General features: G+C 39.6%; 1 protein-coding gene across 18 annotated transcripts in view; it reads left to right on the top strand.

Annotated features, from left to right (window-relative positions):
• Positions 1-25,986, top strand: part of EPB41L2 (erythrocyte membrane protein band 4.1 like 2) — a 227,831-nt gene that overhangs the window by 51,983 nt on the left and 149,862 nt on the right. The window contains exon 2 of one of the 18 annotated variants that reach the window (XM_066373222.1): positions 9,691-9,790. The exons of 16 other annotated variants lie outside the window; for them this stretch is intronic. The gene's annotated coding sequence lies outside the window, so the exon portion shown is untranslated. Of the gene's footprint in view, positions 1-9,690; positions 9,791-9,908; positions 9,929-25,986 lie in introns of those variants that run through there. One more of the 18 variants, XM_066373226.1, reaches the window with a different exon arrangement.

The raw sequence follows: 25,986 nt of genomic DNA on the forward strand, positions 1-25,986 counted from the left end.
ATTCTCTGTTCTTGAGGTGGAGGAAGAGGCTGTCTACCTGTCTGCTCATCAGCCCTAAGCCAAATGATACAAGCTGACCTTATACTGGATTCTGTCCTTTAGCTGCTTCCTACCTTCTTCCCCTATCCCACTTAGAAGATAGCACATTATCCTAGTCACAGTTAAACTGACTGCTTATTCAGAATGTTACATGAGCTAGCTACCTTGGCTTGTAGTGGAAGAGAAGCAAAAGAAAGAAAGGGATACCCACTGAAGTATTGACTTGGGATGAAGGTCCTTTCAGAATTACATTGAGTACCAGAGGATGCAGTCATGAGTGTGATATATGTAGGTCCGCACGTATCTACAGAGTCAAGTGTTAAATAGCTTTAGAAACAAAACAGATGCAATGGATGAATGGAATTTTGGCCTACTCTTAAAAAGAAGAAATCTCTAGGTCTAGTATCTGTCAAATAATCACCCTGTTAGTATTGGAATTGACTCTGGCTTTTTATTATCTTTTGAGTTTTGGGGCCTAAACTTTGTGATTTTAATTACATGTAAAAAATTGAAAGGAGCAATTTGTAGTGATATTTTGGATGCCTTTGCAAGTAATTGGGATTCTGTACCTCCTTTCTTTGCTCCTCATCCTTCAGATATGGCTCCAATTTTACAATATCTAACTCCATTTTCTCCTCTTTTTTTTTAAGATTGCCATATGTAGGTATTTCTCAGAATAAATTGTAATCATTGATTTCCTCTCTTTTATTAGGCTGTGATGTTCTATCACTGTACTGGCTACATAGAGGCCATTTTCTAAATATTGAATGAATGAATAGTGGAGGAAAAGGAGATGCAAACACCTTAGCATCCTTAAAACTAAGTAAAATAAACCAGGTGGTGGGGTGTTTGAAAGTCAGGGTGCTAGGGATGGAGCCTAAGCAAGCAAAGGTAGGACTTGTTATGTTAGCATGAACATGTTGGTGTGGTTCGTGCTGTCCCATGCCCCGCCCCTTTTAAAAATGTTGGCGGTCTGTGTGACAGGCTGATAGGCTAGCCTTGGCCTTGGCCAGAGGTCTAAGTGGGGTTCATGTCTTCCACTGGAGGTTCCTCCAAGCTAAATTCCCCCCAGGCCGCGGACCGGTACCGGTCTGTGGGCCATTTGGTACTGGTCCGCAGAGAAAGAATAACTTACATTATTTCCGTTTTATTTATATTTAAGTCTGAACGATGTTTTATTTTTAAAAATGACCAGATTCCCTCTGTTACATCCGTCTAAGACGCACTCTTGACGCTTGTCTTGGTCACATGATACATTTATCCGTCCCCCCCCCCCCCCCCCCCCAAAGACTGGTCTGTGAAAATACTTTCTGACATTAAACCGGTCCGTGGCCCAAAAAAGTTTGGGGACCACTGCTCTAAAGGGCTTGTAGCTTTTGCATGTCCGGGAATATGATCTGCCTGTTTGCTGGCATATGTGATTTCAATCTAGATTTCTCAACTGAGTTAGTTGTGTATGTTTCCCTTCCAGGAAGAATTCAAGTTTGAATGTGATAATGACCCAGGGAGGCCTGCAGTGATTTCCCTGTGGCAACATTCTTGTAGCACTTTGAATCCTGGGCGTGACCTTTTATTGCCTCCTTGGGCAGCTATGCTTCCCTAATCTTCAGCTGGTCTCTGGATTTCAAGAAACAGCTTCATTTTACTCTGGGGTTGATTCTCTTATTTGTATTAGTGTCACCGTTAGAGGCTTGGGTTAGAATAAATAGCAATGCTGTGATGTGTTTTATTTTCCTTTTGAATTATATGAAAGCATTTATTAGACATTTTGACTCAGAGTAGAAAATAATGATGGGAAAAGCTGTTTCTTTCAGCCCAAGGCCCACTAGCAGGGCACCAGTGCTTATCATTGTGGCCATGCCATTGCACTTGTCTCTTATAAATTGAATGCGCCTGATTGCATAGGTGTTTGCATGGTTGAACAAATTGTATTTGGACAATACAGTAATCTGTTGATGGCGGACAGTGATTACAGAGGAAGGGCAGAGTTGTGCATAAACTATGTTGGTAAGAAGATTAGAGAGAGAACAGTATCAAACATCTTCATAAAGAAAGAGAAACTAAACACACCTTTTTGAGAGTAAATATACTTTTTCTTTTATTCTTTAATGGTTAAGTACCCTTAAAATTATTAATATTGGAAGTCAGCCTTGTACCAGGCAGTTTCGTTATTTAACGAATGGCTAGTAACTTTCATTCGTGTATAACATTGACTTTGTTCAACTATTTATATATCAGGTTTTCCTTATTAGAGGACAGCTATAGGTAGATTATGGCTCAGACCATAGGAAGATTCAATTTCCAGTATCATATCCTTTTGTCTGTAATATATAAATATATATATATATAAATTTTCTTTTTTACTTTATGTAAGGCTGTGAATGTATGTCCAGGGGAATGTGGGTTTATTAGGATACTGTTGTGTAGGATTTCTGGAGGTCTGTAAGAGTCTGGTTATAGTTTTGTGGCTGTCAATTTATTTATTCTTATTTATTGGTTTTAGAGAGAAAGGGGGGGGGAGAGAAAGAGAAACATTAATCTCCTTTTGAAAGTGTCCTGACCAGGGATGGAACCGGCAACCTCTGTACTTCGGGAGGACCCTCTACCCAGCCGAGCTCTCCAGACAGGGCTTTGTGGCTATGAATTTAAATTGAGAAAAGTAATCATAGTTATTTTTGTCTGGCTGTATGGGGTGCAAATGTAAAATAAGGCCAGAGTTAGCTGGAAACAGAGCACAAGACGATACTGGAGGAGAGTAGGGCTGGGAGTTAAGGGCATGATGGTGGCCCATGAAATCCGAACTGCTGAAGATGTGTAACGAAGACAGGGCAGTGGAAGGGTGGTAGGGGCGCAGGCTGCTCAGAGTTCAAGAATTGTTGAAGTTGGGGTTCAAGAGGGATTGAGCTGGAAAGATAGAAGGTAACCACAGATTGGGATGCATGGAATTGATGTAATGGTAGGATTATAGACTGCTCATAGATGTAGGGCAGGATTTTCCTTCTCTTTTTGTTTTTCTTTTCTTTTTTTTTAAGTGAGAGGAGGGAAGGTAGAGAGACAGCCTCCCACATGCACCCCAACTGGGACCCACCCGGCAAGCCCACTAGGGGGTGATGCTCTGCCCATCTGGGGCCATTGCTCTGTTGCTCGGCTACTGAGCCATTTTATAGCACCTGAGGTGGAGGCCACAGAGCCATCCTCAGTGCCTGAGGCTAAATCGCTCTAACCAATTGCTAGCTTGCTTGAGCCATTGCTGTAAGAAAGGGAAGGAAAAAGAGAGAGAGAGAGAAAGAGAGAGAGAGTAAAGGGAGTGGAAAGGATGGAGAAGCAGATGATCACTTCTCCTGTGTGCCTTGACTGAGAATCAAACCTGGGACTTCCACTATGCCAGGCTGATGCTCTATTGCTGAGCCAACTGGCCAGGGCAGGATTTAAAAAAATAAAATAAAAAAATTAAAAGGCCATTTCTGGCTTTTTGAAAATGAAATAGAAAGAAACAACAGGAGAGCCAGGACTTGATCTAGTGTATATGGACCTTTTATGTGAATTAATAAAAGAATTCCTACCCTTTGGGAAAAGTGTTCAGTGACCAATAATTATGCTTAGATAATCCTCTGGCTGCAGTGCTGCCACTGTGCTTGGGAGGAGAAAGGAAAAGGGAGTGGGGGGAGAGGTGCTGCCCTCTCCTCCTGCAGGGAGAGGGCACACTGCCTGGAGAGGGTCAGGCTGGGGTTAGCACAGCCACCTGAGTTGAGGCTTGCTTTCTCATCAGGGTGGCTCCCACTTTTGAAAACTTTTTCCATTAAAACTGGGTGTGTTTACTGTGTATTTGTGAACTGGATTGGGATGTAAATATTTTACTCTGGGTCACACTCAGAAAAATTTTAAAGCCAGTGCTTGGGGTATGACTGTGGGAATAAGTAACTGAGATGGTGAGGAGGACAAGATCTTTGGGATTTGCTTTTTAAGTGGGAACAAATTAATCTCTTCCTCTCTCTTTCTCTCACACGTACACACACTTCTCTGTTCTGTGCTTTATAGAAAGGAGTAAAAGTATAGGTAATAAAAATGATTTTGATTTGGACCTGAACAGTTGGTGGTGCAGGTGATAGAGCGTGGAGTGTTGGACGGGGATGCAGAGGACCCAGGTTCCAAACCCTGAGGTCTCTGTCTCAACCTTGGGCTCATCCAGCTTGAGTGGAGGCTCACCGGCTTGAGTGCAGGGTCACTGGCTTGAGTATGGAATCATAGACATGACCCTGTGGTCTCTGGCTTGAGCCCAAAGATCTCTGGCTTGAGCAAGGGCTCACTGGCTCAGGCTATAATGCCCCCCCACCTCGGTCAAGGCACATTTGAGAAAGCAATCAATGAACAACTAAGGTGCCACAATGAAAAATTGATGCTTCTCATCTCTCCCTTCCTGTCTGTCCCTCTTGCTAAAAAAAAAAAAGATTTTGATTTGGGATGCATTGTACATGTGAAGGTTGGAATTCAGCTCCCTCTTCATTAGAAAGACTTTATTTTTATTGGGTGACACTGGTTAACAGAATTATCCAGGTTTCAGGTGCACAGTTCTACAACACATCATCTGTACCTGTATTGGGTGTTCACCCTCCCCAAGTCAAGTCTTGGTCCATCACCATTTATCCCCCTAAACCCTCCTCCATTCATCCAACGCCACCCTGACAATGACCACACTGTTGTCCATGTTTGTGAGTAGAAAGACTTTAAACATTATGGGGGAGTAGAGAAAAGTATGACCCAGATACTGGTTGAGTTTGGTTCAACATTGGGTCCCTGCAGGGAAATAGATTGGAGTAATGCCAGAGACTGGGTCATCTCTAAGGTTCTGTAGCTCTGTAAAAGCTGGGCACTGAGGCGTGGGGACTTCTGATAAGTGCTTTGGGTCATGGAAAGGGAGCTTTTTGCGACTTAGTTATGAGTCTACCACAAAATACATAATCAGCAATCAGAAATTGAAAATGGAATTTTAGAGGGCTGTGTGGGTAGCAAAGCTCTGTAAAAGAGCAAGTAGACAGACACAGTTTTGGAAACTGAGATATTCCAGCTTCTTCCTTGTTTTGCTGCCTTGATGATTTTTTAAAAAAACAACACACAGAAAAAATACTAACATCCGAGTGTGATTTTGGCTTTGGCTTTAGAAGTCAAAGCAAGCATCCTGTATCTGAACTTTCCTGGTCCACCTAACTATTGTTATGCTTAGTAAAATCTTGAGATTCTAGTTTCCCTTCAGACTGGACCATATTGGTCAGGTGTTGGCAGTGGAAGCAGGAGGCTACGTTCTGTGGCTCTTAAAAAGGAAGGGATACAGGCAGGGCATTGTGAGTTAGGGGGTTAGGAGGTTCTTGTAGCCCTTTATCCTGTCTCCCAGAGTTCTCACCCCAGACCTTGTCAGTGACCCCATCTCTTTGGGGGTCTGTGGAAGAGTGGTGGGGTAGGGGTTCTTACCTGGCTGTCTAATATGAAGGAAGAGTGACAGAAAAGGTCGTCTTCCACTCATTCCTCTGGGGAGCAAATGGGTTTTAGTTGAAACTCCTTATTGTATGTCTTCCTTAGAAGTGTTAAAATTTGCAGTTAAAATTTCAAGTGCACTATAGGTTAATTGGAACTTAAGTATGCTTAGGGAGTTAGTATTCCTTTAAATGACTGTCTGTGGGGAAAAATAATTATAGCGAAGATTCCTTAGTGTTTACTTTGCCAGAAACTTTCATTCTCCCTACATTATTTTCCCTGTATGCATAGCCAAGCAGGCGTTCTGTGTTCTTAGCCTCGTCTTATAGAATGAGGGTTGAGGCTCATGGCCCCAGCCTTACTTTTGTCACCCTCATCTCATTCCCCCACTGTGCCCACCCCTTCCTCAGACAAGTCTTGACTTAATTTGTCTTTTCTCTCTCTCTTTTTTTAAGCCAGTGACTCCAAACATGAGTTGGAGACTGCTTATAGAAAGTGTGCAGTCTTCCTCAGCTCTGCCAGATGTTAAATAAAGGTGAGAGCAGCTAAAGTTGGACTTTCCAAGGACAGTGTTTGATGCTCTGCTCTACAAAATGTTTAAAGCTGAACAGTTGTGAATATAGGGCTTCTCTAAGTAGAGCACAGTCAAGTGCGACTGAGTTTTTCTAGGGCCAGAAGGACTGTGTTTTATGTTAAATAGCATTGGGTGGGCTCAGATATTCTATCCACAGCTGCATTCCAGAGACAGTTGAGAGCCATGGCTGGTAATGACATCATCTGCACAGGTGCCAACCCCCCGCCCCCCATTGTATAGCTTGCCTTTGCTTTTCCCCCCTACTTTCTAAAGGACTTCTAAGCACTACTGTGAGGTTTCGTTGTGAAAATAAGTATGAAATTCAATGCAGAGGTAGGGAGATGAAAATACAGTGCTTTTTGAAAACCACGCAGTCCCAGAAATTCCAGTTTTAGGTTACTTGAGTTCAGTCCCTCCCAGGAGATTTTAATGGGGTGGGGTACGGCTGGGGGAAGAGATAGAGACTAGACGAGGAAAGTAGCTTTGGAAAAACAAAGATGAGCGGTTTCCCCCCTCAGTTTCCCCCTTAATTGAAGACTGGACTCCAGTGTTTCTAAGAGAACTCTGATTTCCAGCATATTTTGTAGAGGCTGAAGAGCTCTAATTCCAAATGTCAAGCTTGGTTTCAAGGGATTGGATCTTTTTAGTGGTAAATGTTGAAAAAAATTTGGACTCGAGAGAAACATAAAAGCCAGCCTTATTCTTACTTTCAGACATAGTCACTTAATATTTTGTTGTTTTTTATTCTTGGACCCTACAGTTACAGCTTATAGAATAAATACTTCAGTAAATTTGTATACATTTCACAAAGTAGGGCTCGTGTTTACCTTTCATGTCTCTTTTCATTCTATTTTGTGTACAGTTTGCCATGGTAAGTAATTTTTAGGACTGAGGCACTTTAAGAAGTAATTAATCTGCCCTCTATTTTACAGATGAGGAATTCAGTAAAGGGAAATTAAATGACTTTCTCAAAATTATTACTACTTTCAGAGCTGGAGTTAGAACTAGTATACTTTTTAAATATACCATTCTATTTTATTTTATCCACTGAGGAAAATTTATGAAGTATTATTCTTCACAAAGATAAATTAGAGCTCATTACTTCAGAAAGTTAAATCCGTCTAACTATAACTTTGAGTATGGAAAAAAGGTGACACATTGAGACTACCCAAACACACCTGTGTAGTTAAGTTAATTTGCCCTTAGTGATTTGGAGAAGTTTGAAAACCATTATGATATGGCTAGATTGCTGCTATTTCAGGGTTATTTGATGTAAGCCTGAATGGAATGGAGGTTAAAAATGTATGTTTTATATTTAGCATTAGCTAAATTTGAAGTTTCTTTTTCCCTCGATGTTCGGACCAATAAATCTTTTTAAACTTTTTAGTGGTTTTGCCAAACTGTTAATTATCATCTCATATACCAACTTTCTCACACTCTGGAATATATTTGCCACATTTTGCTGAATTCCTATAGGAATTCTTAGCTGTCTAACTCCTTTGGCAATTACAGTCTTCCTGCATTTCTTCTACTGTTGTCCTGAAATTTGAATGTTTTATGAATGTTCACGTTCCACAGAGTTGTGTGTTAGCAGACTAGATTATCAGCTCCTCAAAGACAAGAATATTGTCATTCTGCCTTCCTTTCTGCCCCTCTCTTCCCCTTTATTTTGCTTGTTTCCCAGCAGAGCACCTTGTAGGTTCTCACTGTTATTACTATGAATTGTTTAAAGGGTTCTGAACGTATTCAGGGTAAGTGAGGGAACATGGCTTTTTCACTCCGAGTTAATAGTGGTGCCGGCACCCCTGTTCTTGGCAGTATCTCTGCAGATAAAGCAAGTCTAGCATGAATTATACATTTTTGTTTTGGTCAACAGGTAGGTAGATGTTCATTTTGAGGTAGTTGTTGTGGATTCAGGCACTGTACCGGCACACAGACTCTCAGACTCACCGTCACACCTCTGTTTGACCTTAGTCAATCTGGAAGAAACTGTATAAAATAGCTGAAGTGACTTTGGTGAAGCGGGAGGGACATTTGAAAAACAGGTGATGGAGAATCCTCAGTTTCTGCTTTTCTTGGAAAAATCTTTCCAGAAGAAAACTATGTATTAAATTATGCATCGTGCCCTGGCTGGCTAGCTCAGAGGTAGAGCGTTGGCCCGGTGTGTGGATGTCCCATGTACAATGCCCAGTCAGGACACACAGGAGAAGTGCCCATCTGCTTCTCCCCCCCACCCCCCTTCTTTTCTCTCTGTCTCTCTCTTCCCCTCCCGCAGCCAAGGCTCCATTGGAGCAAAGTTGGCCTGGGCACTGAGGACTGCTCCATGGCCTCTGCCTCAGGCACTAGAATGGCTTTGGTTGTAACGGAGCAACGCCCCAGATGGGCAGAGCATTGTCCCCTGGTGGGCATGCTGGGGGGATCCCGTCAGGCGAATGTGGGAGTTTGTCTCTCTGCCTCCCCACTTCCAAGTTCAGGAAAAAAAAAATTATGCGTCTTGAAGATTTGCAGTTCTGTCCATTTCTTGGCTTTCCGTAACTTGAGGGAAGAATTGAAGGTGGAATGGAAGGAATGAAGAAATTTAGTGTTGGAAATCTGAAAAGTTAGGAATGGCAAAGAAAGGAAATAATAGTATTTATTTGTAGGTAGGGGAGAGGAAAGGGAGAAAGAATGAATAAGCCATCAACAAATAAGGATAAGTAGCCAAATGCTAGGGTGGAGACCAAATCTGAATGTCATTTGGCAAAGTTGATTATGCTTTTGGTTCCTCTCCAGTTTTTCACATCATTGGGGTGGGTGGGGGAACTCCACTAGAGATGACAGCTTGAGTGTTGGAGAAATATGACGGAAATAGTTTGAGTGACTAAAGTGGCAAGAAATAGATTAAAAAAAAATTTTTTTTTTTCCTGGCAGTGCTCTTTTTTTATAATGCTGTATTTAATTTGTTCTCTAGTGTTGTCCCAGGACATTTGTTAAGTATGATGTAAAGAATCTCCTTTCTGATCAGCTGCTTGACTTTTTTCCTTCTACCTTATCTATTGTATAAGCTGCTTTCTTTGGAACAGGCCTGGGAATCCTCTTCTCCTCCCCTTGCTCACTGTGGGAAGGTGTCAGGACATGGAAGATGCAATACAAAAGGGGCTTCACAGGAAGGTGGTCACCCCCCCCCCCATGGGCCACGTGTGTGGTCTGTGTGTGGGCACGCACGTATGCTTTGTTCTCTTAAATCGAAGTGCATAGGTGTGTTGGACTTTGTGCAGGAAGTTTTGTGTGTTGCTAGAGTGTGGTCTCATTTCTCACAAATCTTTTTAAAATTAATTTTATTTAAATAATATTGTATCTGCATATTCTCTAGGCTGTTTGTAAGCATCTTTCACTTGTTTTTGTTTGGTTCGGAGAAGAGAGTAAATTAATTTGGGAATTTGTTTTAGGATTGGAAAAGGAACTCAATTTCCTTACGACATTTGTGTTTGCGGTTGGGTTCTAGTATCAGTCGCATTATTTCCTGATCCAGGGCTGGGTCGGCTCTGACATAAGCGATAGGAACTGAATTGTGTCAGCATGGCTGCTTAAGGAGTTTATCCTAATCCAGGCGTCCTTGGGTTTTTCAGTGCCAGTGAGCTAGGTGGTAGCCGTCCCTGATCATAGACCTGGACCACACCTGGGAGCTCTGAGATCTGTGATTACTCAGTGACTTTGCTGCTGGCAAATGTGAGTTGGCGTTTTTCTTTGGATGCTCTGTATTGACTGCATGAAGATAGTGGTTTTTATGTTATTTGCAATTTCATTGTCTTGAAGAAAATGAAGAGTAATGAATTCTGTCTCACGGGGTGCTATTATGCTGCACAAGTAAGTCGAAGGCAAGGGCTGGTGTGGAACCAGCTGTAGAGCTTATATGGTCCAGAATTGGGTTTCTGGTATATTTGTGTTGGCCAGGTTTCCTGGAAGACAAGCTTATATTGTATTTAGATAGATACTCCTAAAAGTCCTGTGGAACTCTTACTGAATTATATTGGATGTTCCAGGAAACGAGAATAGTGGCCCTTTGTCTAGCTAGGCCTCCCTGCTGACAGCCATACTCCTGTGTTCCTGGAGGCGCTATTCCTCGCCCTGCTTTGTGCTGCGGTGTCTGCCCCGGACCAGAGTGGGGAAAGGAAGAAGGTCCGCTGTACCCTCGTGTGATAAGTCTGTGCACAAAGTGAGAACAGCCACTATTCTACATTTTCCTCCTGTTTTCCGCCATTGGGAATCAGAGTGGCAGAGTGAGCTGTGTTGGGAAAAGAAGGCAGCAAGAGGAAGGGTGTTTCTCAAAAGGAGCTTTATTTGAGCAAATTCTGAAGGAAACTTCATTTAGAAACATGAGTTCATCACTTGGTTGAATTAAAACATTAATGCAAAGGAGAAATACATGGCAGATATTCTTAAAAAATGATCCCTCAGTCTCTTAGTTCACAATTTCTTAGGGAGCCTCTAGTGTCTGTAATATATATAAAGGATGAGCTAAATTATTTTTTTGGAGCCCTCTGAGGTCTAAAATGATATGATTCAGGAAGACTACAACACATTGTGGGAATTATTTCAGAGCCATTTCTATTTTCTTCTCACTTTTCTTAGAATTTAATACATTTTTGAAGTTAATGTTCCTTTAGATGAGTCTTCACCCATGAGAACCAACCATATAGGGTGATGATAGTAAATCCCACACCCCTCCCATTTTTAAAAATATGAATCTTAGAAGATGGCATCAGAGTTCTCATTATAAATGTGCCAAAAGAATATTTGTTCCATTAGAGGACTATTTAATTTAATATTAGGCTTACTTTATTGAATCATTAAGGTGATTATCTTGCATAATGGAAAAATGAGATTATGATGCCTGTAATTGTTTGCAAAAGATAGATGTATTGAGTTTCTTTTTATTTTTTGTATTTTTCTTAATTGAGAAGCAAGGAGGCAGAGAGACAGACTCCCGCATGTGCCTGACCAGGATCCACATGGCATGCCCACCAGGGGGCGATGTTCTGCCCATCCAGCCGCTGTTGTGTTGTAACCGGAGCCATTCTAGCACCTGAGACGGAGGCCATGAAGTCATCCTCAGCGCCCGGGCAAACTTTGCTCCAGTGGAGCCTTGGCTGCGGAAGTAGAATAGAAAGATAGAGAGAAAGGAGAAGGGGAATGGTGGAGTAGCAGATGGTTGCTTCTCCTGTGTGCCCTGGCCATGAATCGAATCCGGGACTTCTATAGGCCAGGCCAATGCTCTGCCACTGAGCCAATTGAGTTTCGTTTTTTAAAGGCATTTTCTTATAACCTCATTTCTTTCTACCCAAGTATACTGAGCATAACTTTGTGCACAGGTGTGTGTTTTGGGCTGTTGAGGCTACGGAGTTGAGTGAGACAGACTTGTTTAGTAGGGTGGGTGAGCCAGAAACCAAGGGCCTGTCCTGTAGAAGAGTGCAGAGCTCCAGAAGAGACATAGGGAGTGCTGTGTGGTCTGGAGGAGGACAGGGTTGGATAGAGCTAGGACTGGGCAAGTTGTAGCATGTGGCTATATTCTGTCTGAGGGTTGTGGTGATGATGGGCATGCTACTTGTTGGGCAGATAAAATACATTATGCTCACTTTGTTAACGATGGTGCTGCCCACATGGAAGCCTGTCACCCAGGTGATATTAATGTGTGTTGGGGGCGGGCTGTGGGCAGGCAGGATCCTTGTAGTCTGGGGCTTGGTTTTAGGACTAAGCCTTTCCCACCCTTTTTGATGTGGGGTGGTACAATCCAATTATGCCTCAGATAAGTGACTTTGTATCAGAGACTTTCTTATTTTGTATATTGGATTAAAGGTTTTGATTTCTAATGGGGGCAGAACGGGAGCTTGCTCTCTTAGTTCCTGAGATTAGCATTAGAGAGGAGAGAGCAGAGAGGAGAGCAGAGAGAGGCCATGTGGAGGAGGCCAGGAGAAGCAGCCAAGATGATGGAATGCTGAGTGAGAAGCCAGTTTGTGCAGAATTTGTGCAGAGAGAAGGAAGAAGATGGGGAACAGAGGTGAATAAGTCTGGTGAACTAGAAACCTTTGATTCTAGGAAACTCGGATAAGTCAGTAGCTTTGTGAGCACTGAATTGAGTGGGTTTTGGAGCCCAGTGTGTGTTTTTGCCCACCGGGTGCAAGCTAGGATTAAAGGTAATGGCCCATCAGTTTTTGGCTCCGTTGTTTCTTTACTGACTGTCCGAATCCAATGTGAACCTGCATGGGCCAGGCTGCTGTGATGGTAGCCCTGGCTACCGGCTATACACTCCTCCTCTGGCTGACTTTGAGGAGAGACTGCAGGCTTGAGCCTGGAGACTGGAGTGGCTTTTTCACCCCTTAACGTAGAATCCACCATGGACAGTACTGAGCCTAGGAGTGTCTGGCCAGAGCCGTGAAGACTCTGCATTTTGGGTGGAAAATTGATCCCCAGTCAGGCCTGCGCTCTCTCTCTCTCTTTCTTTCTCTCCTTCCCTCTCTCTTTTCCTTTCTTGCTAAAATCAATAAATAAAAATTTAAAAAGTAAAGAAAAAGAAAAAAATGGGTTTACTTTCTGCATTTGCTGAGGTTTTCCAAACAGATGAATGATATGATCCGAACTGGAGTTTAGAAAAATTAATTGGGTGGCTAGTCAAAGTCGGATTAACAATCTATGTGAAACAAATAGTTATGAGGAAAATTTACCTGTTGATAACTTATTTACTGGTTTTACTTACTTCATTCAGAATCTCCTATTTGTAATTGAAACTGAAGTCTTTTTCTTCTTATAGTATAAAAGTCATCAAATTGTTTTTTTAGGTACTGTCCACTGAAGAGAACTAAGTACATACACTTCAGATAAAAAGTGAGGAATAGTCAGCTTAATGTTCTGATTATGATCTTGCTCTATCCAATATATTCAGATATTTCTTTTATAATTAACCTTGGCTCATCACATTCCTCTCTCTCTCTCTTTCTCTCTCTCTCTCTTTTTGCAGACATTTTAAAAGTTTTGTCTGAACAGTATTTTGAAAATGTTATTTGATTAAAAGTAAGTATACCTCAATTTTCCCTCTGCTCACAATTTATTAAGCCTCTATTTCCATTTAATATACTATTTTAGAATAGTTCTTTCTCTGTTTTTGGCAATAGCTTGTCTGATTCTTGTGAACATTATTTGATGTTGATAGTCTTGAAATTCAAAGTAAAAGTATCTTGGGAAAAAAGTCAAAGGGTCATAGCTAGTGAGTGCAAGAGTTGGAATTGAAACTTAGATCAGTCTGACAGAAAGTTGTAACAGTAAGCCTCGGTTTCCTCATCTGTAAAATGGAGGCATTGATAATACATCTGATCTATTGTGGTATTGCGAAATTAAATGAAATGATAATGTGTAGATTGCTAGCATAATGCTGCCATAGGTTGTTGGCAGGCTCTATTTTAAACAAAATGAACTATAGAAGCACAGTTTTTATGAATCTAAAAAACTTAATTGATTTAATTAATAAGTAATTTTTGAATTTTTTAGTTACAATTTTTCTTTTTAAAGTTAATATTTGAATGACACAATTTTAAAAATATTAAGCACTTTTAATTTTATGTACTAGAATGAGTGAGACTTGTGTCCTCGATAGTTTCTTTAGTTTTCCCCTACAGACTGTCATTTTACACATTGAGTTCTGTTTTGTGTTAATTTTTACTGCTTTCTCCACTCCTCCCTCCCTCCCTCCATTGAAATGCAGTAGTCCTGTAGTGTCTTAGTGGGAACATTGTTCTCTTTGTTAGGGCTAAAGAAGTGCCTTTGTCATTCCTTTGAGACATTCTACAGATGCCATTTTGCAGTTCTGAAAAATATGTCCCTGCCCTCCTTGTACTGTGTTAAATTGTGCGTATATATGGCTTGGTATTTTAATGAAGTTGTCGTGAAAACTTGACAGTGATACTTGTCATATGATCACAAAACAAAAAGAAGGCTCTTTCTCGATAGAATGTAGAGCTGTGTCCTCTGTCTCTCTGTAGTCCTGTGTGGTCTGAAAGTAGATCCTGTCTGCACTTAGATGTGCCCTCAGATGTTTGGTGCTTTTTGACTCACCTCTTAGGAAACTGTTAAAACAACTTCTTCTGAACAAGAACTCTAAGCCTGTTGTTGATGTGTATTGCTTTTTAAAGATCTAATTTACATGTTCTTAATAGCATTTTAAGTGGCGAGTATACACTCTAATTTGCTAAGTGGCTTTAATCCTTGTATTACGAGGAGAAGTAGGGGTAAAAATCTGTTGGGAAATTGCCTTGATAAAATCCAGGAAATTCCTCTCTTTCTTTTATATCTAGTGAAAATCTAACTTAAAAAAAAAAGTCCTCTGATGTAACTAACAGTGGCTGAGAGCATGTGCTTCTTAAGTCCAGTAATTTTTTGCATATAGCGCGAAGTTCAAAGAGAGGAATAGTATGAATGTTCCTCTGTGTTTTAGGTAAATCTTTATCACATGACACAATACCAGTTTATTATTACTTTGCCTGGGTACTTAGTTGTACTCTTTTGTATTGCATTTAAAACTGTTAAGCAGGAATATAGAAATAAAGGGAGAAAACTTCATATTTTTTGCTTTAATGGACTTTAACATTTTTTTCTTAATTACAATAATAACATGTTCAGTGAAGAAAAGTTGATAACAGAGTAATACAAATAAAGCAACATTTTTTGTTGTCCACATTCAGGAGCAACCACTGTTACCATTTTGGCTACACATTTCTAGTATTTTATCTGTTAATTCTGTACACATGGTTTAAAACTACAGCATTATCCTTTTAAACCCGCTTATTTTTCCTTGGCGTGATATGGTGAGCGTGTTTCCACAAAGAATTAAGATGGTAGTGCTTAATTTTGGAAATATTCATCCACAGAGCATTCATTCATTAGGACTCACTTAAAAGTTCTCAATTAGTGGAAAGTGTGTACATTTATTGCTTACAGATATAAGTGTCAGAAAGGGATAGGCTAATCATTTTGGATGTTTTCCAGGATCATAAAAGCATAGCAAGTCTATATGAGAACTGTTAAGAAGCCTCTGAAACAAGTAAAGATCTTATCACATAAGCCCTGGCTTGTCCTGGACAGCTGGCTCACTGATTTCCAACAAGAGCCGATTCTGCTGGAGCTCAACTCCTGTCATCTGGGGCAGAGGTACACAGGGACTACAGTGTTAGTATATGTCTAGCCATCAGCTGGACTTGTTTTATATAATGATACCAAGCCCCGTGTCATGCCATTCCATCTGTTTCTTTTAAAGATAAATATACAATTGGTACAGGACAGATCCTGTTACAATAAACCCCATGGCAGAAATAGACTGTCATCTTTATGTGGATATTCCTATATAATTAGGGGTCTAGGCGGGAGGGAGCTCTCCCAAGGGGATTGGTGGACACCAGGACCACTCCTTCAGAAGCGAAGAGTACCTCAGACCCTGTCCTCATTACAGTGGGGTCCAACGGGAAGAATATTTACTTTTGATATATAGATAATAAGATGGCAAAACCAAATTTCCTTATTTTGTTTTAACTATGCTATTCTGTTGGTTCATTCAGTATTTATTGAATTCAGACGTTCAGTATGGTTACAATGGAGTTTATAGGGAATAATAGGAGGATGTAATAAAGGATTGAGAAGAAGAACATGCTATAGTTCTAAATTATGGTGGGACCCAAACTGCCTGAGTAGAACTAGTGAAAATCATTAGACTGGCGTTGACTATGGGGGGAAGAAAAGGTCACAGAGGGTAACAAAGGGAAAACTAGTTGTGGCAGCTAAGTTGGTTTATATGAATGCTACTTTTCCCACGTTTTGTCTAAAATATATGTATGTACCTGTACATTTCTATACATTTAAGGAAAATATATCAATGTGTATGAATCCTCTTAGTTCATGTGGTCATAGGTCCTAGTGTGTCATAGTTCAGTTTTTATAGGTTCAATTGCAGGTAGAGTCCTTTTCCTCACCAAGGGCAGACCGTCCAAAGTCCTGGTGACTGACTGCATCCAGAGGCAGTGGTTCCCCCCGGGACAGTGCTCTGCCCTGTCCTGTCCATTGCAGAGCTGTGAATCACATTCTGTAGGTCGTCAGTTGTGTGATCTGTGGGGTAGATGATTAGGTACGTGAAGGCAGTGACTGTTCTGGAGATAGCTCGGTTTTGAAGTGAGATTCCTGATCAGATCTTCCTGCCCTGTTCTGTCCATCGGGGGAATAGCCTTCACCCACATGTCTATCTCAGGGTCATCTCAGAGAAGGGGCTGCATTACTCTTAGCCCATTTTAGTTTGACTTTCCCATTCTTGGTATCCTGCTTTCTCTGCCAGTGGGTGTTGCTGCAGCGGTGAGGACTCCCTGCTGGGTTGAATTGCCATCTACCAGACTTCTCTCTCACAGCCTGTGATTTGTGAATGTTTGTGTGCACTGTAAACTCACAAACAAGTTAATTGAGCTTCCCTCCATCCTACGTTTGATTCTGGGTATCTTATGGCTTAAAAATCGGTGAGAGAGCTATTGCTAAGTTTGGAAATAAACTGCTTATTTTTAACCTTATACCTGCACATCTTGAGTTGGATTTTTCACCCCAAAAGTAGACATGGGAAGTGGATGGTCTAGACAGGGGAGAGTCAGCATTAATAAGGACAGGGAAGCAGGAAGATTCATTCCGTGTTGAGGGGCTGATGTGTCCGGAGTTCTGGGTGTGAGGGGGGATTGGAAAGCAGAAGACAGGCTGTGACTCTGGACTGGAGCCAGCCGTGCTGAGCTGAGCACGGGGTTACACTGAGGCGTTCGCGCTTCCTCCTGGAGGCCCTGCAGAGCCACTGGAAGCCTTTAAAAAATGATTATTGCTATCTATCATCTATCTATCTATCTATCTATCTATCTATCTATCTATCTATCTATCTATCTATCTATCTATCTATCTATCTACTATATTGAAGGAAGGGACATAATTACAAATATTGATGTTTTAGAAATATTACACAACAAACTTTCTTACCTGATTGCCTGGAGAGCTAGTCTGGTGTTTTTAGTGTCTGAGGGGCCTGCTTCAGGAAGCCTTGTTTTTTTAATATTTATAACTTCTGGGTGACTTCCAACTCCAGTAATGCTCTTGTATTTCTCTGTGTAGTAATATCTGGTGCTATGATTTTTCCTTTTTTTGATGGTGTTTATTATAAAGGTGACTAGGATCAGATATTTATTTAATTTAAATGTAACAGTACATCTTCCTGTTACCACTTAAGTACATTGTGTTTACTACAGAATAATAGTATGACGTTTGAGAACATGGATTAAAGGAAAGCTGTCTTTGGTGTTTGCTGCTCTTTATTAGGTAAATTTGTGCCCACTCTTGCTGTGTGCCAGACTGAGGATTCACTGTGAGTAAGCAGACTGAGCTGCTGCTGAGTTCAGCGTGGCAGACGGATAGCAAGAATTCAGAAATGGTCATGTTAGCAGTAGAAATACATATAGAGGAAGGACAACAAAGTGAGCCTGCGCGGGGAGAGAAGGTTTGGGAGTCGTACCTGTGCTATTTTGTGTGTGTGTGTGTGTGTTACTGGGCTGTGGTTTGTAGCTATATCCTAGTCAACGAATCTGATACAATTATTCATTATCATCAAATGTTCTTTTTGACTGCATTACTATTTGCCAAACATTCCATTAGGCTGTGGGGATATGGAGGTAAGGCTGCAGTCTTTACCCTTAGGGATCTGATTGTTTGGAGAGGCAGCCAGTGAATAGCAGACAGAGGCATTCTGGGGACTGGGAATTCCCCTGCCAAGCTGATAAATAAATTTTTCTTAATGAGTAATTTTGCTTAATATTTAGTGGAATATTACCATGTATCAAGTGTGTGAGAAGGGGAACCCTTTGGTAAATCACCTAAATAGTTGCTTAAGAAATATTTGTTGAAGAATGAATCTTTTGTGTAGGAACAGATTTTTATAAACTGGTATTAATTCAAAGGAATATTTGTTATCAGTGGTTGTTTCTTCATGAAAAGGATACTTCTTTTTTTTTTTTTAAATTGAAATTTCCAGGAAGTATCACTGTCCTAGGGTTTTTGTCCAAGTACTTTTCTGAAGCCAATGGGTGGATGTATGTTTAGATCCAAGAGAAATAAATTATAACCATGGATGTGAACTTTTCACAGTCTTCTCAAAATAAAAGCTTGCAGTAATTTTTTTATGCTTTTATTTTGCAAAGATTAGGTATCCCTTTATAAAGAAGAATAAAACAAAAGGGGTATGTTAAGCATCACAAATCTTTATATTGTTCCCACCTTCCCTAGTAGTCACAGAATGCCTCAAAATGTTCAGTGAGCCTTTTTGGCCATAATTTCAAACCATAAAAAGTGGTGAAGAAGTATTTATGTGGTGAAGTTCAAATGACATTGGAAATTGCTATTTTAAAGAATGGGGGCATTTTGGGTGTCAAGAAACAAAAATATTAGCATTAGATTTATGAAGGCAAGCAAAAGAATATACAGATATTTAATAAGATCTTTTTATTATATGCAACGAATTTGATACATTGAAAGCCTCTTAGCTTAAATTTATTTTATTTTATTTATTTATTTTTTTTTTTTCATTTTTCTGAAGCTGGAAACAGGGAGAGACAGACAGACTCCCGCATGCGCCCGACCGGGATCCACCCGGCACGCCCACCATGGGGCGGCACTCTGCCCACCAGGGGGCGATGCTCTGCCCATCCTGGGCGTCGCCATATTGCGACCAGAGCCACTCTAGCGCCTGGGGCAGAGGCCGAGGAGCCATCCCCAGCGCCCGGGCCATCTTTTCTCCAATGGAGCCTTGGCTGCGGGAGGGGAAGAGAGAGACAGAGAGGAAAGCGCGGCGGAGGGGTGGAGAAGCAAATGGGCGCTTCTCCTGTGTGCCCTGGCCGGGAATCGAACCCGGGTCCAGCTTAAATTTATTAAAGTTGAATGCAGATAGGAAGAGGTAAAGGCTTTGTAAACTGTAAAGGCCCTGCAAATGCATACTTGTTATAACACACAGATTTCTTAAGTTTTCTGCCTTTTCTCTGGCTACTGTCCTGGTTTCTTTAGTGTGGAGAAGAAAAGGACAAAGCCGTGGAGGTGCATGATATTAGCCTGGTAGAAGGAGAAAGTAGAAATAAAGAAAGAAATACTACAGCATAAAATTGACATATTTTAGGTTTAAAGCCATTGGTATTACCAAGTCATGGTCTTTAAACTAAGACAGTACAGTTTAGTAACTAAAATTTACTTGTATAGGTAGGTTGTAAGCACCTTTGGAACATTTATTTGTATGCCCCTAAATGTAGTACATTGACCACACTTATTTGTAATATTATGAGTTATTTTTCTAGACTTGGCCTCTTTACTCTTGCACTAAACAAATACCTCATTTCTGCTGTCTGAAGCCATCTCTTTGCTTTGCTGTCCCAATTTATTTATTATGTACATCACAATTTGCTTCTTCATACCACTTTTATGTTCCCAGGCCTTATAGTCAAAGTAGCTTTTTTGTATACAACAGAGAATTGGCTCTTGCTTTTTTACTCAACCTAAAAATCTCTTGTCTTTTAATAGGTACATTTAGACCATTTACACTTAATCTAATTATTGTGGTTGCATACCATTTTGCTATTTGTTTTCTATTTGTCCCATATGTTGTTTCTTTTTCTTCTTTTTCTGTCTTCATCTGGATTGGTTGTTTTTGTTTGATTTCATTTTATCTTCAATATTGATTTACTTGTTATTCCTTTTTGTTTTTGTTGTTGTTATTCAATCTAAATTGAGCTCATTAACTTACCTCCAAACCTCCTACTCTCCTTATTTGTTAACCATTTCACTGAATAGCTTTGCTATACAAATAATTGCCTTTTATCTTTGAGAAAGTACCCTTTTTTTTCTTTTTCTTTTTCCCTCTCTTCCTTAACTCCCATGTATCACTGAATTCCTCCCATTCTACTGACTTATTATTTCTTGAATTTATGCACTTTATTTCACTGATACCTTCCATATTAAGATACTATAAACTGCCTAAAGCTGAGCTCTCTCATGGTTCAGTTTTCACTTTGATAGCTAAAGAAATACAAGCCCCAACATAGACAAAGAATTGACAGACTATTTATGGTTTTACTCTGGTGTCTTAAAAAATCAAAACAAGACGTTTCATTATAACAGTAAAATATAAAAGATACTCTTCATTAATTCATGAATTTTTCTGATTCTTTCTCATCAGCCCTCAGACTCTTCCTTTAATCTTCTCTCCCAAAATACATACCAACTATCTCAGTTCCAACTTGAGTCTCTTTTGTTTATGGATCTATTTTTTCTCTAGTAGCTCTGCCCATTCCATGGTCAGTCAGTCATGGTACTTTGAAAATTAAAATTATAAAGGCAGAATGCTATTTGAGGGAGATGGAGCAGAGATGGTGACCTCCCATTTGTTAATGTTTTATATGACTTTGTTTTAAACATTATACATCTATGATTTTTTGTCTGGATAAAATCACATGTTCTGTTTGGGTTTTCTGCCTTTTTCTAGTTTTTCTTTAATCTGTTCCTCATATTGTAGTCAAAGTAGTAGTTTTGAAGTTTATAGTTTTATGATTAAAATCTGGTCATGGCACTGAATTGCTTTTCAGAAGAGGCCCAAACATTTTAATGTGAATTTCATTATAAGATTCTTGCTGTTCTAGATTTTAACTTACTAATTGAACTTCCCTGCTCACCTCTCAGGTGTTCTCTCTCTTGTAGACTTTTGTGCGTGTTGCCAGGTGTATTCTACTCTCAGGCCTCAATTTAGATGTAACTTCCTCAGGGTTGCCTTCTGCTGCAGTTCTTCCTTCCACTGGGCCCCCTCCACTGGGCCCCCTCCTCGCTGTTAGATCACCTACCCTGTGCTTTCTTAACAACTTCTTCCTTCCCCAGTTGACTCTTTCTCCCCTATCTGGTTACCAGTTCCACAAGGGCAGTTACCACATCCCTCTTCACAATTGTCTAGCACTTAATGGGCTTTCAATAATTATTTGATGAGTGAACAGATAGTTACTGAATGATCTGATACTGAGCTTCCTCTTCTTTCTTAGTGCTTAGCTTGCCCTGCTGAGCTAGTTTGTAGCCACTGTTCTTTGATGGATTATTAGGCCAATAGTGAGACATTCTTCTGAATATTTTCTCATTAAACACATGCAGGATACTCTGTACCTATTTAAGCAGATAGATTCCTTCTACCAAGTTTAGTTTTTACAGTACCTTGAACTCGGTTCTTGTTAGCAGCTGTTACCTAGTTAGAGCACCTTTGGGTGCCCTGCCAGTCAAATAGTCTTTTTTATTTTTTAAGGAAATCCTGGCTTTTAAGATGTCTTTTCTCTATTACTGTATTTCCAAAACTTTCAACAATAGTAACTTTTGGGAAATAAGGTGAAAGATGAATAATAAATAGTAGTAAATGCTAGTATTAGGGACGTTCTAACTTCTAGGGTAACTCCCAAGTTATCACCTCGAGCTTTGATTTCTATAAACCTCTCTAAAGATAGCTCATCATCACTTCAAACTCAGTACGTATACCTGAAAGTTACAAAATCTTGCAGACTCTCCTAGTCTGGGTTTGCAGCCTTGGCATTATTTTTTAGTTATGCCTCTTCTTCATCTGCTATCTATTTAGACATCAACTTCTATGGAATATTCCTCTGAAATTTATTTAATATCAGTCCCTTATATGTTATCATTACTGCTGCTTCCACATGAGCCTAATTTTGTTCCCCAATTTAATGATATAATTGACAATATTGTAATATAGTTAAAAAGTCAACATGATGGTTTGATATATACATCTATTGTGAAATGATTTCCACAACGAGGGTAACAAATCCATCACCTTATGTATTTTTCCTTTTTATTTCTTTTGATTAGAATACTTAAGATCTATTCTCTTAGCAAATTTCAAGTATGCAATGCAGTAGTATTAACTGTAGTCACCATGCTAATAATGAGGTTGAATATCATTTCCTGTGATGACTGGCGATTTGTATATCTTCTTTGGAGAAATGTTTATTAAAGTCCTTTGCCTATTTTTTAATTGGGTTGTTTGTCATTTTGTTGTTTAGTTGTGTTTTTCTGTTTTGTTTTTAATGTTTATTTTACTGATTTTACAGGGAAAGGAGGGGGAGGGAGAGCGAGTGAGCAAGAGAGAGAGAGAAAGGAAAGAAGGAAGGGAGGAAGGGAGATAGATGAGAAGCATCAACTTGTAGTTGCATCACTTTAGTTGTTCATTGATTGTTCCTCTTATGTGCCTTGACCAGGAGGCTCAAGCTGGGCCAGTGACCCCTTGCTCAAACCATAGACCTTGGGCTTCAAGCCAACAACCTTTGGACTCAAGCCAGCGACCATGAGATCATTTCATTGATCCTACACTTGACCTGGTGACCTTCTACTCAAGCTGGTCAGCTTGTACTCAAGCTGGCAACCTCAGGGTTTTCAACCTGGTTGACACTATCCACTGCGCCACCACTGGTGGGGCAGTTTTGTGTTTTTTATATTCTGCAGACTAGATACCTTTACTGGTTTACAAATACTCTCTCCCATTCTGTAGATTATCTTTTCATTTTCTTGGTAATGTCCTTTGACTCATAAATGTTTTAAATTATGATGAAGTCCAATTCATCTATTTCAATCTATTTTTTTTCTTTTGTTGCTTTTGTTTTAAGTGCCACATTTAAGAATTTTGTTGCCAAATCCAGTCATGAAGGTTTACACCTCTTTCCTTCAAAAAGTTTTATTATTTTAGCTCCTACATTTTAGGTCTTTGATCCATTTTTAGTTAAATTTATATATGGTGTGAGGTAGTTCTGATTAATTCTTTTGCATGTTGATATTCAGTTGTCCCAGTACCATTTGCAAAGACTATGTATAGTATTCTATTTCTGTACATACATACAACGGAATATCACTTGGCCATAAAAAAATGAAATCTTACCATTTGTGACAACATGGATGGACCTAAAGGGTATTATGCTAAATGAAATAAGTCAGGCTGAGAAAGACAAATGCCAATGTGATTTCACTTATGTGTGGAATCTAAAGAAAAAAAAAATAAGTGAAGAAGCAAAACAAACAGACTCAGTAGATACAGAGAACATACTGAGGGTTGCCAGATAGCAGGGTTACTAGGGGGCTGGGTGAAAAGATGAAGGGATTAAGAAATACAAATTGACAGTTACAAAATTTATAACTCTAGAAGAATGCACTCTAGAGTGCAGCATAGGAAATGTAGTCAGTAATATTATAATAACTATGTATGGTGCCCGACTGGTACTAGAATTATTGGATGAGGCCACTTCCTAAATTATATAGTTGTGTAACCACTATGCGGTATGTGTGAAACTAATGTAAAATAATATTGAATGTCAACTGTGATTGAATAAAAGACTATTTGAATGGACTTAGTATGTTTAACAACATCAGTTGTCTATAGATTTATGGGTATATTTTTAGACTTGCAATTTTATTCCACTGATCTATATATTTATTCTTATGCCAATGCCACACTGTTTTGATTACCTTAGCTTTGTAGTAGGTTTTTGATACCAGAAAGTGTGAATCCTTCTACTTTGTTTTTGTGTTTCAGGATTAGTTTGGCTGAGGTCTCTTGTAATTGAATATGTATTTTATGTGTATAAATTTTATTCATTTTTATTTTGTGTAAGAGAGACAGGAAGAAGGAAAGAGAGGGAGAGGGAGGAGAGAGAGATGAGAAGTATAAACTCATAATTGCTTTACTTTAGTTGTTTCTTTGATTGCTTCTCATATATGCTTTGAATGGGGCCCTCAAGCTGAGCCAGTGACCCCTTATTCAAGCTAGCGACCTTGGGCTTGAAGCCCAGAGACCGTTGGGCTCAAGCCAGTGACCTTGGGATCATGTTGATGATCTGTTGACCCCTAACTCAAGCATGAGCTCGTGCTCAACTTCAGGGTTTTGAACCAGGGACTTTAGTGTTCCAGGTTGATGCTGTATTCAGTGCACCATCACTGGTCAGGCTGTATATATCTGAACTTTAGGATAAGCCTCTTGATTTCTGCAAAAATGGCAGTTGGCCATTTGATAGGGACTGCATTGAATATGTCAATTAATTTGGGGATTATTCTCATCTTAATATTAAGTTTTTAAATCCATGGACATGGATTTATTTAGATCCTCTTCAATTTATGTGAACAATGGGTTGTAGTTTTCAGTGTACAGATCTTGTTCCTTGGTTAAATTTATTTATTTCTGTATTTTATTCTTTTTGATGCTAAATGCAGTTACTTTTGGTATTGTGTATTGCTTATATATAGATAGAAATACAGCTGAGTTTGTATATTGATCTTACATCCTTAAACTACTCAATTCCCTTATTAGGATTTTTCCCCCCTGGCTTTTTTACATACAGGGGTGGGCAAAAGTAGGTTTACAGTTCTTCATATAGAATATAATACAATAATGAATAAGTAATAATACAAGAATAAACTATTTTGTGTACCTACAACTGTAAACCTACTTTTGTCATCCCCTGTATATGGTCATGTAAACTACAGATTGAGATCATTTACTCTTTCTTCCCTTCCATCTTCCTGGATGCTACATATTTATTTTTTGCCTAATTGCCCTGGCTGGAACTTTAAGTACATGATTGAATAGAAGTGAGGAGTAGGAATGCAGTTGGTGCAACCATTGTGGAGGGCAGTATGGAGTTACCTGAAGAAATTAAAAATGGAACTGCCGTATGATGCCGCAAACTCACTTCTGGGAGTATATCCAAAGAAACCTGAAACAGGAATTTGAAAGAATATATGCACCTCTATGTTCATTGTAGCGTTATTTACAATAGCCAAGATTTGGAATCAGCCCAAGTGTCCATCAGTAGATGAATGGATAAAAAAGCTGTGGTAAATGTATACAATGGAATACTTCTCAGATGTACAAAAGAAGAAAATTTTACCTTTTTCAATAGCATGGATGGACCTGGAGAACATCATGCTAAGAGAAATAAGCCAATCAGAGAAAGACAAATGCGTATGATGTCACTTATATGTGGAATGTCATGAACAAAATAAACTAAACAAACAAAAGAGAAACAGATTCATAGATGCAGAGACTGGACTGACAGCTGTCCGAGGGGATGGGAGTTAGGGGGCTGGGTGGAAAAGGTGAAGGGATTAAGCAAAGAAAAAATCTTACAGATGCAGACAACAGTGTGGGGATTGCAGGAGAGAACGGGGTGGGGAGAGGTGTAGGAGAATGGGGGGGATAGATGGTGATGGAGGGAAACTTGGGGTGGTGAACAATGCAATATAAAACAATGATGTATTATAGAATTGTACACCTGAAACTTGTATGATTTTATTTACCATTGTCACCCCAATAAATTCAATATAATTTTTTTTAAAGTGATGAGAGAGGATATTCTGCCTTTTTTCAGATCTTAGGAGGAAAACTTAATGTTTTACCTCTAATTTATGATGTTAGCAGTGAGTTTTTGTTGATACCCTTTACCACGTTGAGTAAGGTTCCCCTCTACTTCTAGATTGTTGAGAATTTTTTATTAAAGTGTTTTTGGATTTTGTTTAATGCCTTTTCTGTCTATTGAGATGGTCATGTATTTTTTTCTCCTATTATAATTTATTATGTTGATTAAATTTCATATGTTGAATCATCCTTGTATTCTTGGAATAAATTCCAGTTTGGTCATTGTGTAAGATTTTAATATTTTGCTGGACTTGGCTTGCCAGTGTTTTGTTGACGACTTTTGCCTCTATATTTATTAGCAATACTGATCCGTAGTTTTCTTTTCTCTAACGTTTTTGTTTGGCTTTGGTATCAGGCATCATAGCATGAGTTAAGATGTTGG

This window comes from Saccopteryx leptura, chromosome 3, assembly GCF_036850995.1.
Source record: "Saccopteryx leptura isolate mSacLep1 chromosome 3, mSacLep1_pri_phased_curated, whole genome shotgun sequence".
In the NCBI taxonomy this organism is placed as follows: Eukaryota; Metazoa; Chordata; class Mammalia; order Chiroptera; family Emballonuridae; genus Saccopteryx; species Saccopteryx leptura.